This window comes from Falco naumanni, chromosome Z (genome assembly GCF_017639655.2).
Source record: "Falco naumanni isolate bFalNau1 chromosome Z, bFalNau1.pat, whole genome shotgun sequence".
Lineage (NCBI taxonomy): Eukaryota > Metazoa > Chordata > Aves > Falconiformes > Falconidae > Falco > Falco naumanni.
Window position 1 is genome coordinate 33,089,751 of NC_054080.1, and position 13,357 is coordinate 33,103,107.

General features: G+C 42.7%; 1 long non-coding RNA gene across 1 annotated transcript; it reads right to left on the reverse strand.

The window, feature by feature from the left end:
- Window positions 1-2,298: 2,298 nt before the first annotated feature.
- On the reverse strand, window positions 2,299-13,141 carry LOC121081692. Its single transcript, XR_005825761.1, has 3 exons — window positions 12,976-13,141; window positions 11,534-11,538; window positions 2,299-2,309 (listed from the first exon to the last, which is right to left on the reverse strand). It is a non-coding gene; the product is annotated as an uncharacterized LOC121081692 (long non-coding RNA).
- Between the last annotated feature and the right edge of the window lie 216 nt (window positions 13,142-13,357).

The following is a 13,357-nucleotide window of genomic DNA, read 5'->3' on the forward strand; positions in this document are numbered from 1 at the left end:
CAGGCAGCCCCTGCTAGACAGCAGCCCTGCCTGCTTATACAGCCACCCAGGACAGCATCAGGCAGGGGTGTCCCCAAAGCCTCCTCCCCAAGCTGCAAGATCTCCAAAAGATAAGCTCTCTTTCTCATCAGCTCTGTTGGCTGGTCCTAGTCCCACCGTGCTGGAAATTTACTGAAATTTTCAGACACTTCTACTCCTTTAGAAGGCCAGGGAATATTTGTTGTCTTTTTTTTTTTTTTTTTCTTCCCCCCATTGAATTTGAGGCAGATGAGCAATTAGAAGTTGCAGAGATCTTATCCACTGGCTAGATTTTCCAGCTGACGCTTATGGACTGTGAAAATCAGATCAATCCGATCTGCAAGGAATGCATAGGAGTGGCCACTTCTGTTTGAGTCTGGATGCAACTACTCCAAGAGCTGCTCCAGCTCTGTATTTTCTGCAGATCAGGTGAAAGTGCAGGAGATGGTGTCTGCCTGTTTAGCTGCCAGCTTTGAGACAACTGACTTGCTGTGGCTGGGAATCCCAGATATGAGCCACGATGTGTGGTAATGCAATCCACATAGTCTGCGTATTTGCATCCTAGCAGTGTTTTTCATAATTAAACAGCACAAGGGTTGACTGTTGCTTTGTTGTATTATACACAGCAACAGAAGCATTTTTACCAGAAAATGGAAGCCTTTTCTCAAAAGACAAACACTTTAAGCATTTCAAATAAATATCTTTTGTAAAGGTACTTTTCATAATGAAGTAAAATGGAGATCTGATTAAATCCTCCTTCACTCCCTAAGCAACCGAACATAATTGGTGGTTGTAAAGGAAAGCTGGAGGCTTCAAAATTATTATGAACTAGGGCCTTACAGAGTTGCTGGGAAAAAGAACCTGAAAAGCTGGTCCCTTAACCGCAAATATTTTTTGCACCAGAAACATCTAATGGCACATCAAAATGCTTACATATGTGTAGTGCCATTGATGAGCTTATAATACGCCACTTCACGCAGCAATGAATGCCCAGCACTGATTCAGATATTCTGGCTTCAAATCACCCTCTCCCTAAGCTCAGAAATGTGCCTGGGAGAACTCCAGCAGTTTCCAGCTGCTCACATATCCACTGCAAGAGCCATGCATCAAATGGATCTTGACAACACCTGAAACTTCTCACGGACCTTGCTGAAGATGAGAGATGTACTTGTTCATCCTGCAACCACCATTTTCCGAGTGGATTCTGCCAGGCTTCTAAGGGTCCACCTTTTCAGTCACCCTCTGAAAAGCCCGAAGAGTCTACCTACTGCAAGAGAAGCAGCGCAGCCTGAGCTTTTCTTTCTGGCTGTGTGATCATGAGAACAAGCTGGAACAGCTGCTGCCAATCATTTCTAGCTTGCATAATGGAGACTCTGGTAGAACTAAACTGAGCTTATCTCTTTTTTTCCTCCCCCTCTCCTCTTATGAACTCTTTCCTAACAGTCCAATTAGCCATACTAAAATACTGGGCATCCCCATCATTTTTCCAGCTGACGATTTTGGGGTAAGTTATATTATCCATCCACAGCACTGAATCACAACCCAGTGTTTCCTGTAGCAAACACATTTATTGGGTATTTCAAAATGTCAAAATAGAGTCCCACTGGCTTAAAAAGCTTGAGGAAAAAAAGAAATAAGGGTAAGTTTAAGACTGTAAATCCACAGATTGGACATCTGACCCTCATAAATATCTGAATTCCAAGAGAAACATGGCAGACAGTCATGTGCTGCGTAAATTAAAGCACATCCACAGGCAAGACCAGGTCCACAGATGTGTAATACACTTGGCTGGTACAAACAGCACAGTCTGAGTGACTTTTCTGCACTTGGAGCCATTTGATGATTGTTTAAAGACCTCATGTGAGATCTCTTTACAAACATAGGTGGTAACACGCAGGAAATCCAAACCTGGGGAGTCAGATTTATTTTACAATTCAAAAGCCGGTGACATTTAAGGTCATTTAATTCATAGAAACTTCATGTGCAAATTAAGCAATGTTAGGCAGACTATGCCATCTGGTGAATATCCCCAGTCACCACAAACTCATTAACCCCACAATTAACTTGCACTGGGCAGGAGCACAAAAAAGGTCAGAGTGTAGGTTTGTGAGTGTACAAATAGGAAAAACAGGCAGCTACAGAAGCAGCCAGAGCCCCATTGCAACCAACAATGGAAGCTGACAGCATGTAAACCCAAACAGTACCTGTTAGAATATTACTTTGGGGTTTTGTTTCATAATTTGCTGTATCATCATGGGAGCTCTGGCAATGGTGACTTGTAGCACTGTGTGCTAATGGTGTGATTTTATCAGTAAGCTATTAAGGTGTCACAATGGCAGGAGATATATTAAACAAATTGGTTAAAGGCCACATTCTTTAAGCAAAAGTATTCTTATTATAAAATATTTCCATATATCAGAGCTGCACAGCATTACTTATGCGTTAAAGTTATATAAAGACTAAAGGTATTCTCATCATTTTGATGGAAAATGATGCATTTTGCAGCTGCACATTTTAAAAATAGTAGCAGCAACTAACAAAAATTATTTCTGGTTGTTACAAGGCAACTGAAAAAGGTACTTTAGGAAGGTTGTTTTGTTTTTTCACATCCTTGTTGCTAAACTAACGTTTTCTTTTTGATGGAGAAAAAATTAAAAGGGGGTCACATGTTTGTCCAGAGCAAATCACTGAAGCTCTGCTGATTTGTAAAAATCTGGAAACTGTAGCACAAGCAGAATAACTGCATGTTCGTCCTGTTTTCATAGTCCTTCCTGGGCATCTGCAGCTGAATACTATCAAACAGACCAATAAGCCTGCCTGGACATTGGTTTGGACAAAATATAAGCATTCTTATGTCTTCTGTAAAACTATACTGGCTTATACTACATGAGGCCTCTGCTCTTACTTGCCTGGTATCTTCACGCTAAGGTCATGATCTCAGTGAAATGCAATACTTGCTACTTATACTAATCATTGTTTTTATGTGAAGAGACAACAAGTGTCATAGAAGCTATTGGGATGCACTGTTCAGGATACTGTTGGAGTCCACTTACTCAGGATAATGGGGTTTTCAGTTGCGACTTAGCAGCAACTGCTTTTAGAGGTTTTCTTTGAAAAATCTCTGGTGGGATTTAGAGCAGAGTAATTTTATGAGGCTGGAATGAGGCTGGACAGGAAGCTGGCAGTCACATCTCTAAGGTGTGAGACTCTCGAAACTATGTCTCTCCATCCTGAATGGCAATACCTAACTGAAAAGCCTTATACACCCACAGTACCGCAACACCATCAAATGTGTTTCAATCTTCAGGCATACAGTAGCAGTCATAAATGTTTTGCGTGCACATAGGGTAGTCAATTCCAAGGACATGTTCTGTAATAATTTGATCATTGCATCTGAATAAGGCTTTGAGCTTTGCCTCCTCAGAGGCAAATCACTGGATACTGTGATTCTCACAAGGCTTTGAGAGGTTTTGGTTCATTTCTTTTGTGAGGGCTCCAACTCTGTGTTCAATCACAGCTTCATGTCACTGTTTGTACGCAATGGGCATTAAGCATGCTGTTTGCACCCATCCCTCGAAACTGAAGCAAACCTCTTTTAAAACCAGGCTTAAATACCCAACACTTGCTGTACCCCCTATTACAACTACATTTCCATCCAGCTGTTGGGAGAAGACATCAAGAGGTAGATTCAAAGACTGCCACTCATCACACGGAGCTTGGTCCCAACACTGACCTACCTCTGCCAGCAGGAGAGGTCTAGAGGTGGGGAGGTTCAGCAGCAGGACTCTGCCTGGTGTGCACAGAGCCCACTGGAGACATTTCACACCTCAGGAGTATTCCCAAGGAAGAGCCACAGGGCAATTTACAGCATCCCTTAGCAGAGACAAAGGAAAGTGCTGGAAGGCCTAACCCTGAAACTGTCTCACACGACCTGCCTTCGTTTTGGACTAAGTACAAAAGAAGATACAGTAGTGTAGTAAGAAAAGAAAACCTAGTGCGCTGGTACTCTTTCTTTTGGCCAGGCTCCTAAGCAGTGACAGATAAATAAGTAAAAATTTAGTGGTTGCAGCTGGAGGAACTAATCCAATGGCACAAATCTCAGCAGCTTTTAGGCTCTTCATTTCCATGCCCAAGCAAGAATATAAGCATGCTTACTCAGGGAAGTGGATGAGTCACCATCCCTGGAGGTATTTAAAAGAAGCGTAGATGTGGTGCTTAGGGACATGGTTTAGTGTTGGATTTGGCAGTGCTAGGTTTACATTTGGTCTCAGTGATATTACAGGTCTTTTCCAACCCAAATGATTTTATGAGTCTATGATTCTATGATAATATCAGACGCAGCAGGCTGGACTCAGGGCTGACTTCTCTCCTGCTTTCCCTTCCAAAGCATATGCTACAGACACTCAGCTCATCCAGATGACAGGTCAGAATATCAGAGAGTAAGCCTGTCTGTCCTGCTGACTCTGAGGAGCCCTGGCTGCTCTCTCAGGTGCCCATAGCTGAACATATGTCCCTTTTCCCTGTCTGTCTGAGGAGTGACTAAGCTTAGTGTGAAACGAGGAAATATCACACTTCCCACAGAGCTGAATGACAGGAGGATCCAGCCCTTTAATTGCACCAGATTGCGATAAACTTTAAGGCAGCATCTTGGTAATAAATGTTAGAAGTGTTGCCAAGACATGGTGCCTGTGGACCAGGACTTAGAGAAAACAGGGCATGGGAAAAGAGACAGCTTGCAAGGGGTTGTCAGGATGCCTCTGGTTTGACATGCTTCTCCATTAGCCTGAACTAGAATTTGAACTTGCTTTGGAATCAAGTGAGAAGTCTCCTCTTGAACTGCTTGAACTGACAGCATGGGACAACACCCACACCCCATGGACACAAGGGGTTTCCAAGCAAGGAAAGCCTAGAGGCAATGGGGTTGAAACCCTTCAGTTAGTCTGGAAGAGCAATGGAATACAAATTAAACCAGCAGGCCTAATTTGGCCATCAGGTCAGCCTATCTGGCCTTGATGTAATACCTGAGTCTGAGATATCAAGGTGCCAACTTTACAGGAATTTAGCTTTGAAGCTAAATGTTGCCTGCAACTTTTGTGAGTGTAATACAACAGCTGCCAGTTCTTCACACTCAACTGATTTTACCACTGCATAGTCAAGCACCTTTTTCTCCTCTTTTCCCTCACTCCTCTCCTGACCATCTCTTCTGCTAAAACAGTGTCCCTGGTGAAGAAACTGAAGATGGTGCTTAACTTTAAATTCGCATGCCAACAACACAGCAATAGCTGAAACTAAGAGAACAATCAGAAACTGACATGAAAAGAAAGATCAATTTATTATAAATACAGCTTCAAATGAGATAAATACACCAATACTACATTAATTTTACATCTAGAGATAAATTATGCAGATAAAACTTGCATTTACAGTCGAAGAAATTTCACTGCCTGAATAATGCACTCATGAGGTTAAGTGAAGAAAGCGACTGAACATGACCTAAGTACTTACACTTCAACTCAGAGCTGTTCAATCACTATGTTAAATATAATCAAGCCAAAACAAGGCTAGGCTCAGCTGGAGGGAGAAAGTATGTTCTAGTAATTGAGAGATTACCCACTAATAAAAGGGAAACAAAGAAACACTGCCAAGATATAATGCTTATTTCAATTTTCCATGGTCAGTTTTAATTTGCTTCTGGGCAATTACTCCCTCTGTATGTTTTGTTTATGAGACAAGGATGTTGTAACCTAAGTGCTACAAAGCTTTACCTCAAACACTGCTGTTACACTGGCACCATGTTTTCTGCTTGTTCCCATGATCAGAAGCATATTATTTCATTCTCACCAAACTGTGCAAAGGAATGGAAAGTAACTTTGGAACAACATTTCTTTTTTGAAAACAAGCTTGTATTTTATTTGTCACATGAAACTCAGCAAGTGTATGCTGTTTTCTTCTAACCTAAGGAGAGAATAAGTAGTATGAAGATCAGTATTTTGCTGGAGAAATCTCCTAAATATGTATAAACTAAGAACAACTGTATAAACCAGGGGTCCTCAAACTACGGTCCACGGGCCAGATACGGCCCCCCAAAGTCCTCAATCCGGCCCCCGATATTTACCGACCCCCCCGCCGGGGGCAGGGGGGGGAACCAAGCAGCAGCAGACGGCTGCCTGCCACTGCATCCGTGCCGGCCCCCTGGTAAAAAGTTTGAGGACCCCTGGTATAAACGTTTGAGGCTACTCTGCATGTTTCCCTAACAATAATAGTGTCCATTCCCATTAAAAAAAAAAAAAAAAAAAAAAAAAGTGGGGTTCACTTGGAATAAAAGAACCTCAAAAACATTCTACAGGTAAAAAGGAATCCAAGCTCTTCAAAAAATTCCAGCTTATAGGACCTGCTTCAGCACTTTTCTAGATGTTGTTTTCTCTCTGTCTTAGGAGAAAGAAGAGAGGCTTAACAGTTGCAGTAGCTCATGTGCCAGTAAGACATGGCAAATAAAACTCCAGGCATTTGGGACATAAATGCTTGTATAAACTTTTCCACTACTGCTATCCTGGTGGTAGATCTTTTTCCAAAATGGTATGTATTCATGCTCATCTCCATCTGCTTGGGGCAACAGCAGTTCTACTGCATATTCAAAGATGAGGGCAGTAAGCATTGAGTCATTAACCAAATTACTCTTGCATATATGTACACTGAACACCCACAGGCCCAATTACACATAGGTAGCAAACCCATCACTTGTTCTAACTCAGTGTTACACACTAGCAGAAAATATTGCAGAGAGGAATATCTTGTTGCAAAAACCAGCTTTTAAAGAATTGGTGACAAGTGGCTATAGATGAAATTGAAGTTAATAAATACAAAGTAACACAACACTTCCACCTTTCTAAAATAAAGTACGCCACCAGAGATACACTGAAGCCTAGTAGCACTCAAGTGAAGGAAACATGCTCGTTTTTCACAAAATCAATGGAATCACAGAATCAATGGGATCACAGAGTAGTTTGGGTTGGAAGTGACTGTCAATGCTCATCTAGTCCACCCACCCTGCAATGAGCAGTGACATCTTCAACTAGATCAGGTTGCCCAGAACCCCCTCCAACATGATGTTTCCAGGGATGGGGCACTTAACACCTCTCTGGGCAACCTGTGTTGCCACCCTCATTGTAAAAATTTTCTTCCTTTTATCTAGCCTGAATCCACCCTCTTTTATTTTAAAACCATTATGCTTTGTCCTATTACAACAGGCCCTACTAAGCAGTCTGTCCCCATCTTTCTTATAAGCCCCCTTTAAATACTGAAAGGCCACAATACAGTCTCAGAGCCTTCTCTTATTACTTCTCTCTATTCCTGCTATTGATGATGAGTGCAAGCTATGTATTTTTCAGAAAGCAAAGGTCTGATTCATACTCTGATTATTGGTTGATGCTGCCTTCAAACATCTCAGGACCTTTAAGATGTCTTTAATGTCATCTAATAAGTCATGTGCAAAAAGAAGCAATGTATGCGCTGCCATACACCTGCAGGTGGGACTTTGACGAAGCCTGTGCATGTGCAGCAGGGTAAAGGAAGGAAGACCAGAAACACAAGCTTACTCATAGGAGCAGCAGTTGAGGACAGAAAAAGTAGGAGCAGTTGCTGTGCAAGGCACCGTCCTTATTCAGAGCTCCTTCTGCAGCAGAGCTCACCAGAAGGAGCACATCAAGAGATGGTTCAAGAGGGCTGAGACGTACAACATGGCAACAGGCCCCAGTGCAAGGCTGTGCCCAGGGAGACCTGAGCTCAGTGGCCGTGTGGAAGACACACGCTCCATAGAAGCCGCACACCTCCAGCCTCTCTCCAGCTCAAAGGACTGCACACAACAGCCAAAACTGGTGAGAAGGGCCATGCCTGGACTCCCAAATCAGGAGAGGGCCAAAAAATCCATATATGAGCAGCACAATATGGATGCTCTTGAGTGCCCTTGAACATGCAGCACACATAATGAGTGCAAGTGCACATGACCAAGTTAAACACTTTCAGGCCTTGTTCAGCTGCAGAAATATCCCATAGCAGGAAAAGAGGGCTTGGAGGAGTTTTTCTCTTTGCAACTCACTTTCCCGTTAACACAGAAGACTGATGCTTTCAGGACTAAACCACATACGATGCTCCACACCCAAAAATGTCTTATCTGTCCTCTGTAGAAAGCAACAGTGACTGAAATGCTATTAGTAACAGCATGAAAATGGCACTGCACAAGGATGCTGGTGAACTCTTGTGTTCAGTTCTGGGCAACAATCTCAAGGCAGGCTGAAATGAAACTGGAAACGTGTATGGAGAAGCCTGCATGCAAAGCCTGCTTTTGCTGGGATGACTGAAGGGTGGAAGTTGTTTAGCTTAGTAAAGCAAAGGCTGGAGAGGATGTTTGATGTCTATAAATTGATTTGGGCTAAACATCGGGGGAAGAACAGAATCATTTAAGATAAAGGACAGTGTTGGCACAAGAATAAGTGGTTCAAATAGGCTATGAATATATCTAAGCTAGAGTTTAGAAAATGTTTTCCAACCAAAGCTGTGAATCTCACTTTATAGGTGAAAGGAGGACAAAAACCAGAGGTACTTTTATGCTTATATTCAAGAAAGGTCTTAAAGTAGCAAGGCTGCTTAACAGAGACAAAGACAAGAAGGGTGAGGAGCACTGTCTTCATTTTATATTTCTTGTGAAGTTTCTGTGAAGGCCATTATCCAGCACTGAATGGTCACTGTACAGTTTGTCAAAGTTCTTGCTTACTTATGGCTACTTAATGCATGCAGACGTACAAATGCAAAAAGCAGAAGCCAGTGTGATGGATACAGTAGATCTGATACAGACCTGAGTATGGACTTGAGCTCCTGTAAACAAAAGCTGCCAGAAATATGAAGAAAACAACTTTCACCCCTGGATACTCTATACTGACTGATATATATGTGTATATATTTGTGTCAGAAAGGGGCCAGTGAACAAGAGGTTCTATACTAATTCTGTAAATGTTCTGATTTTCATGTTTAAGAGTTATCCATCCACAAGGCTGGTTGGATTTTTGCCTTTTTAGGTAGTGCATTTCATTTTTTTACTCCTTCAACCAGTACATCAGCTACTGTGTTACAATTGCAGGCATGCTCCAAATGTCAGTAAAAATCATTATTTCAGCAGGCAGGTAGGTATGCTGAAGTCCCAATGAAACCAGTATACAAATATTTGAGCTTGTGATCTTATGAAAACAGATGAGGCTTGGAACTGTTGCAAAAGAAAGTAGAACAGAAGATCACGTAATCAGCTGTGAGTTGGAGAAAGGAAATGCCTCAGAATTTCTTTTTTAGTGACAGCAAATACTTGAAAAGAACCTCCAGTCACTAACATTTACACAACACCAGACAGAAAAGCCTCAAAATTTTCTTGTTTTTAAATATGTTTGCAATAAGCTAGGTGAGTTGCAAATGTCAAATAGTGTACTACAACAAAAGCTCTTCTGACAGGCAGAAGAGCTCAGTAGTTGCTCAGTAGTAGCTCTTCGGTGCTCCCTCCCAATAAACAGTTGCAAGTTCAGCCCCTCACTATGCACTAACATTCCAGCTATGATGTTTCAGAACTATGTTGTCAGAACCAGCAACACATCAGAATCAGTGACACCTGCAATAGCAGTAGATGTTATGCTCCACTCTGGATGACTCGTGTGACTGACTGACCCAACTTCAAGCCCACAATTGCTTGGGAGGACATGCAGAAGAAAGGAGACAACCTGCAGTATGTTCCCATCAATTGCTGTTCTCTATTTAGTGCAATAGCAAGGGCAGACAAACTGTGCAGAAACACACCTACTGTGAAATCTGACTGTCCTAGAGGAGAGTACCAGCTGAAACTAGGCCCAGTGAACACATCCTGCAAGTCTGAAACTCCTTCCTTTCTCTGTGTGCCAAAACCCATTTGTCCTAATCACGGCACAGCAATGAGACAGCTCAGATCTGCAGCATGCACTGAGAACTCTCGCAGGGAAACGTGGGCTCCTTCTCATCTCACATGAATCATAGCTGCAGAAGGCAACATACAGCAAATGCTTGAGGACATCTGTCACCTAGATAGTAGGCTGGGAAGCGGTTGACATGAGTGGTGCTTATTGTTCTTGTATGAGCCAGAAACATGCTAAATCCCAAAGTCTGAGGAGAGCACAGGTAATGTAGCATTGCCAACACAGCTCTCATTGGAAGTTTGCTTTACTTCCAGTTTGTGAACCACAGTACTGAGAGGCTGACCTAAAAATATTTTGTTCTTGCTTATACTTAGTAATTCATTCTAAATTTGGTTTGGGTTTTTTTTTTGGCTGATGACCGAGCTCTTGGGTGGACTGCAAAAGTTTGCTTGGAAGGGTTAGTCCTGGGCAGGTGGGGGAGGATATGAGAAACATAGATGGAAAATAAACCCAGAGGATTTGCACTGCAAGTGTCTTCTTTCCTAGGAATAGAAAACAGTTTAAATAAAAAAAACCACAAACCTTCAAACTGGAAAAAAACCAAACCAAACCAAAACCAACAGGCTAAAATGAGTAAGTTTTGAATGCTTTTTTTATTTTCAGAAAATAAAAAATGAAATTATATTAAAAACAACAACAAAAAAAAAAAGAGCAAAAAATAGAAAGAAAATTCTGGAGAGTAAGGAGTACCACATTTCCAATATGCTAAAAACTTCAACCAGCCCTAATACGTATGACATGACACAGAGTTACACTACAAAACCACACTTAGAAAATAGGTTTAGAACTCTGTTTTTCTGGCAATGAAGACCTGCGCCATAAACAGTCTCATCTATATTAATATATCAATGGCTGGATTCCTGCTGGGTGTGAGATGTTTGCAAAACGCAGTCTCCTGCTAGCTCAATGCCACTCGTCTAAGGAATGCAAAGTATTCCAATACGTCAATAACCTGTCTTCTTAACAGCATTCAAGTCAAAGATTTTTAAATATTTTTGGTCATGAGTTTATTGAGGAGAACTGATAAACAATCATTTCACCAGGACAAACCATCCTTCTGAAAACAAAAAACCAGCTCTGAAAGTCAAAAAAAACAGACAAAAGTATGAACTGAAGCTAAATGCATTTGGGAGACTACAGAAACCCCACCCTACACTTGTCATGAATTTGACTGTAGGTAGTTTTGAAGTTTGAAAATAGGTAAAGGTCAAAGCTTCCTGTATCTCAACATCTAAAACACCATTAATCAGTGATTTTGTAAACGTTGTAAAAACATGCGGAAAATACTTTCACAAAGACCAGAGAAAGGCTCTTCTTCACAGGGTGAATGATGCATCCACATCTGGTCCTTCCTACAAAACATTTTGAAAAACAGGTGGTCTTCTCTATTTCCACGCTGCCAGTTGCCTGGCATATTATTTCAATCTCTGCAAGAAATGCAACCTCTTCCATTCTGGCCTCAATTACACTTCACTCTCTTTCTCTGATCCCAGAACTCTTCCTGCAGTTTGTCCTCCTGCCTCCCTGACCTAGCCTTTGTGGTTGTCCTCCTGGCTCACCTTAGACACTCATCCCTCCTCTCTGTTTCTCCTTTTCTTAGATCTGCCCCAGCAGGCTCTCCTGTTTTCCAAGCACAGTCTCAACCTCTGTTCTTCCCCCCAGCCAAGCAACCTGGCATTTTTTCTCTCTTCCTGAATCTGCAGCTTTGTGCTACCTCACTCACAGCTCTTCATGCTTGACAGAAAATCATGCCACAATCAAAGGCACCACTTTTTCCAGCTTCATACCTCTCCTTACCACTCAGCTCCTTGACACCTACAGTAACCAGTTACCTGTGTGTAGCCAGGTAGAAGTGGCATGTCCATTCCATTCACATTTGCTGGATTCTTAATATTTAATTTTATTGCTAGCTTTGGCATCGAGTCTTAATTCTGCCTCCGCCTGCATCTGAAAAACCTTACACCAGCACGCCAACAGCTGGATCCAGTCTGGGGGCTGAGTGCAGGAGCAAGCAACATGTTTCACTAATGATCCTTAAGGTGGGCTCAGGCCTGTGCTGAAGGTGGCTAATGATGCTGCAAATGAGTATTCCATTGCTCACACCAGGGAGTCAACATAAAACGTAGGACATGCGGGCCACAGCAGCTCTTCCTATGCTTTTGTCTACTGCTGACAGCATGCACAGGTCAGGCCAGCCTGAACAACTCTGAATAAATGAGGGCACGGAGAAGAACATGCTTTGTCTTAGCATCACCCTGATTACACTTGTAGGCAGGAAAAAATGTTGCTCTGCTTTAAAGCTATAGCAGCAAAGCTGTCTAGAATTCGGTGTGGACCTAACGTGTGCTCAAACACCAGTCCAGAGAGGGCTGTTCTGGTTCTGCAAGTCAGACTGAAAACTGGCTTTATTTTTGTACCCGCAAGGCAATCTTTTTTTGTGGGGTGAGATCAGTGTAGAATGAGGATGCAACTGTGGTTCAGTTTCTACCAACCAGTCTTACTGTGTTACTCACACATTCTCTGTAAATTTCTATCATCCTGTGGACACAGCTCAGTAAAGGGCATCCTCACCCTACAATGAAAGAGAGCTGGAAGAAGAAAGGGAAGTGAAAGAGTCCCTTTCCACAGCTGGTGACACAAAAATCAGTGTTTCTCAGCCAGTCACCACAGGAATAGACATAATTGAGTGCATCCTCAGCAAGTCTGCAGTCAACACCAAGCTGAGTGTTGTGGCTGACATGCCTGAGGGACAGGATGCCACCCTGAGGGACCTGGGCAAGCTCAAGAAGTGGGACTATGTGAAATTCTTGAGTCTCAACAGGGCCAAGTGCAAGGTGCTGCATCTGGGTCAGGACAATCACTTGTATCAATATGGGCTGGGGGATGAAGGGATTGAGAGCAGCCCTGCAGAGAGGGACTCAGGGGTACTGGTGGATGAAAAGCTGGACATAAGCCGGCAATGCACACCCACAGCCCAGAAAGCCAACCGTATCCTGGGTTGCATCAAAAGAAGCATGCCAGCAGATCGAGGGAGATGATTCTGGCCCTCTACTCCACTCTGGTGAGAACTCACCTGGAATACTGCATCCAGCTCTGGGGTCCTCAGCACAGGAAAGACATGGACTTGTCAGAGCAGGTCCAGAGGAAGACCACAAAAACTATCAGAACACCTCTCCTGTGAGGACAGACTGAGACAGTTAGGGATGCTCAGCCTGAAGGAGAGAAGGGTCCAAGGAGACCTTATTGAGGCCTTTCAGTTCTTAAAGGAGGCTTGAAAGAAAGATGGGTACAGACTGCTTAGTAAGACTGCTGCAATAGGACAAGGGGTAATGGTTTTCAAATAAAAGAGGATA